The sequence below is a fragment of the Cherax quadricarinatus genome, chromosome 15 (assembly GCF_038502225.1).
Source record: "Cherax quadricarinatus isolate ZL_2023a chromosome 15, ASM3850222v1, whole genome shotgun sequence".
Lineage (NCBI taxonomy): Eukaryota > Metazoa > Arthropoda > Malacostraca > Decapoda > Parastacidae > Cherax > Cherax quadricarinatus.
The window spans coordinates 5574543-5578954 of record NC_091306.1 but is presented as its reverse complement, the minus strand read 5'-3'; the positions used below and the strand labels follow the sequence as shown (position 1 = coordinate 5578954).

General features: G+C 42.8%; 1 protein-coding gene across 1 annotated transcript in view; it reads right to left on the bottom strand.

Moving 5' to 3' along the window:
* LOC128692139 (LIM domain and actin-binding protein 1-like) overlaps positions 1 to 2803 on the bottom strand; it is a 62578-nt gene extending 59775 nt beyond the window's left edge. Inside the window, exon 1 of the mRNA XM_070085118.1 lies at positions 2640 to 2803. The gene's annotated coding sequence lies outside the window, so the exon portion shown is untranslated. The remainder of the gene's footprint in view (positions 1 to 2639) is intronic.
* Between the last annotated feature and the right edge of the window lie 1609 nt (positions 2804 to 4412).

Below are 4412 nucleotides of genomic sequence, written 5' to 3'. Positions count from 1 at the left end.
TTAGGAATGTTACTCAAAAAGGGACATTGTATACAAAATCCAAGTGGCTCATCAAATGGAACGTAATGAACACGTGAAAGACCTAGGAGTAATTATGTCAGCTAACGTTTCTATCAAAGAACATAACCCATACGTCATGACAGCCAGGAAAATCACGTGACGGGTAATTAGAATTTTTCAAAACAAGGGAAATAATGTCAATTAAAATTACTTGTGCTCTCTCATTTTGAGTATTGTTCAGCGCCGACGGATCCCTTCAGGGCAGGCGAGATCAAAACTGGAAAAGATACAGAGATCATTTACGGCTCGTATAGAGCCAACAAAGCATTAAAATTACTAGGAATGCCTCAGACAATTATGTACTCGCTGGAGCGGAAGAGCGTTGCCTGATTGTACATACGTACTCGTAACTAGAGGGTCTGGTCCCAAAACTTCACAATGCCATAACATACTGGAGTGAGATATGGGAGAAAATGTAAAATGAATCCAGTGATAAAGCAGTGGCGTTATGTGCACAACAAAACATTGTATCAACATCCGTGTTCCCAGACTTTACCACATCTTACCAGAAGATATCTAATACCGCTGGGACAAGTGTAAAAGTCTTAAGAGGAAACTGGACAATACACCTGACAGTGTCATATCAATTAGGCTATGATGGATATGTGAGCTACACCTGGAAAATCCTAGAGGGACTAGTACTGAACTTGCACACGAAAATCACTCACTACGAAAGCAAAAGACTTGGCAGACGATGCAACATCCCCCCAATGAAAAGCAGGGGTGTCACTAGCACGTTAAGAGACCATATAATAAGTGTCAGGGGCTCGAGACTGTTCAACTGCCTCCCAGCATACATAAGGGGGATTACCAACAGACCCCTGGCAGTCTTCAAGCTGGCACTGGACAAGCACCTAAAGTCGGTTTTTGATCAGCCGGGCTGTGGCTCGTACGTTGGTTTGCGTGCAGCCAGCAGTAACAGCCTGGTTGATCAGGCTCTGATCCACCAGGAGGCCTGGTCACAGACCGGGCCGAGGGGGCGTTGACCCCCGGAACTCTCTCCAGGTAGTGGGCGACCAGGAGAAACAGCCTGGTTAGGCAGACGAGCACCAGATAACTTATGCCTAGCCCAGAGCCGGGCTCTGGGAGTAGGAAACCTCTCGAAACTCTTCAAAGGGTTATCAAAGGCAAAGGTAGAGTTGTATCAACTATAATAATATCCAAGCGTGTAAAAAAAGAACGCACCTTGCACCCCTCCCCTCACCCCTCTGTACTACCAGCTCCAACACCTGTCACACCAGAGCAAAAAACATAGAAAAGTATTTCCCATTCGACCGCTGGAAATCATCCAGTGATAAATTAACCTCTGCAATGACTTAAAACCTCCCATAGAATTCCACTATCTATCTGGGAGATAACGAGAATTACAAATCCAGTGATAGCACCAATCACAATGCAAATGGAGCATTGTTCAAAATTATAACAGCAACACCCACTAGACGCGCCATGTTTAAACACCTAAGGGCAACCTGTCTCGTGTAGATGTGGCTTTAAGTTTTACATTCATGGGGGAGCGCTCAACAGGTAGATGTCATACCGAGGTTGGGGGATGAGGAGGTCACCTTTGGATTAAAGGGGAAGGGTTGCTGCAATTCCTTGGATAATAAGACCTTCAGCAACAAAGCAACCATTCCGGGATAATAGAAGTTTACTCTAGCTTCTTAGGGGAAAATTTAAATGGCTGGGCTGTGACTAAAGATCTATTCTGGTATTCTCCTAATGAGGTTGCATGGGTCGAGTCACATTTTCTGGTCGCGCCTTGCCGCTGGCATATTATTAACCAATGGTCAGCAGGGTCATGGTATGAAACAGCCGCGAAGTCTATATACCATAACCTCAATGAACAGGCGAAATTTTTGCTACAATTCAGCTGCTGAAACCACAAAGGTAATTACACTATTTTTGAAGAGATAAATAGAAAAAATCGCGAATCTTCACTTGCACCGTTGAAGACAATTAGCCACGAGTTTAATATAAAGTACAAACAAAATCAACAAGAATATTCCACTTTTCCCCCGACAATTTTCAAGCATATATAAGCAGCTAATGAAGCACAGTACAACCACCCTTCCATGCTTACACTTATTGTTACAGCAGTAAAACTACTACAAAAATCAAAACTAAGAGCTTAACCCACAAGGGCAAAAGTACTAAGTAATAGTAATTATAATCATAAACTGCGTATAATATAACTAGTCAGCTTGTACTCAGATGACTAGCTTCAGCATCATGTACAGTAGGCTGTAACTTCCAAACTAACACAGTAAGATGACTAACCACTCCCGATCAATAACAAAACTCGTGCAAAATAGCATTGCAATCTGCAGAAGCCTACATTTAATTCACCGGGGAAAAACTCAAAACAGAGAGGAATAGAGAGGCAGCAAGTCATTATTACCTCTCTTTCACTTATTTAACATGTGAATAAACACTCGGCTAGAAACAGTGTGATCACTAGTCCTCATCTACTGCTCCCAGCAGCTACTACAGCTGATGAACCATTCAAATCTCCAGCGAAGCACAAGTTAGAAGCGCCCAACACCGTAGCACCAGCCTCTCCAAGTTACACTATCACTCACCTTGCAGGTGATAACCAGCTACTACCACTGGGTCGTCACGCACACAATCTAGATAACTAGATTTATATACACCGCGTTGCAGAGGTGTTAATGGAGTGTTGAGGAGAGTGTAGACACTGGTGTTGCCACAGCACCGTCCACGACCACAGTGTTAACGTACACTCGCCTGGATGGCCGACACTGCTCCTCCCCCTTACACGCCACACACAATACATATATATCTTATTTTATCTCCCATTTTCCTGATTGTATTCACACAAAAATATGCTGCATGTATACATATGTGTTCCGTAATTGGCAAGAGGAGCTAAAATTAATACTGGATAGCGTAAATAATGCAAGATATGTGTATAAAGGTGAGAAAGTAAGGGGGTAGCGGCAACTTACAGTACTGTGGTCATGTGACCAGAGAGACCAATGAGCGGCCAGACACACTCATCCCACACACTCTCGCACTTTTCAAAAAACGTTAATATATCGCCAATAAAATATTAAAAACTTGCATTACGTAGATATGTATGTATGAATTCCAGCAACGTAGAAGCTTAAGGTGATCACAGTAGTTACGGAACAATATATGATACAAAAAAGGCTACTTATTTAAAAGCGATCTACTAGCGATCAGCTACTCCACGAAATAAACAATGAAAGATAAATATTTTAACACACACACACACACACACACATCCCTAAATTTCCCCCCTCCCCACTAAAATCAATATCTACATTGCATTACACTTTCCAGACATACACAGCCTCATAGCTTCGATCTCAAGGATGTTCCTGCGTGATCAATATTCTTACTTATAAAACAGTTTCTAGTACGGTTATTTAGGCACAGGTACACATAAATACGGTTACACAAACTATCATAAATAGTGACATATGTGTATATTACCTAGACCCTAGGGTAACCCTAAATTATTTAAACATATTATTTACATAATGCGTATCAGTAGCAGCGACTTCGGGGTCACAAGAAACCCTACGTTCAGTTCTTAAGCGGGTGGAGCCGCTGGGCATCTTTCCTCACACCTGTTGCCTCTGTTAAGATAAGATAAGATTTCGTTCGGATTTTTAACCCCGGAGGGTTAGCCACCCAGGATAACCCAAGAAAGTCAGTGCGTCATCGAGGACTGTCTAACTTATTTCCATTGGGGTCCTTAATCTTGTCCCCCAAGATGCGACCCACACCAGTCGACTAACACCCAGGTACCTATTTGCTGCTAGGTGAACAGGACAACAGGTGTAAGGAAACGTGTCGAAATGTTTCCACCCCGCCGGGAATCGAACCTGGGCCCTCCGTGTGAGAAGCGGGAGCTTTAGCCACCAGGCCACCGGGCCACCTAGCAGCAGGTAGGTACCTGAGTGTTAGCCGACTGTTGTGGGTCGCATCCTGGAGAAGAGAACCAAAAGATCCCAGCGGAAATAAGCCACCCTGATTAGCTTCCTTGGATTATCATGGATTATTCACTCTCTCATTAACACGTAAAATACCGTGTAAGTCATGAAAGGGCTGCTTACATTCAGTATGCATATGAATGTATATGTACATGTGTGTGTGAATACACATTAACCTGTACTTTCTTTCAAGTTTGGTGTGGTAAAACACTAGTACCAAGAACAAGCGGCTAGCAACGCCTGTACAAATCATTGAAAACAAAGGAACTTTGAAAGGTGCACTGTTTGAATGTTCGGATGTAGTACAGGTAAGAAAAAAATTATTGTTAATACATATTATGAATGAAAAGAAGCTGGATGTCCCAGAACTAA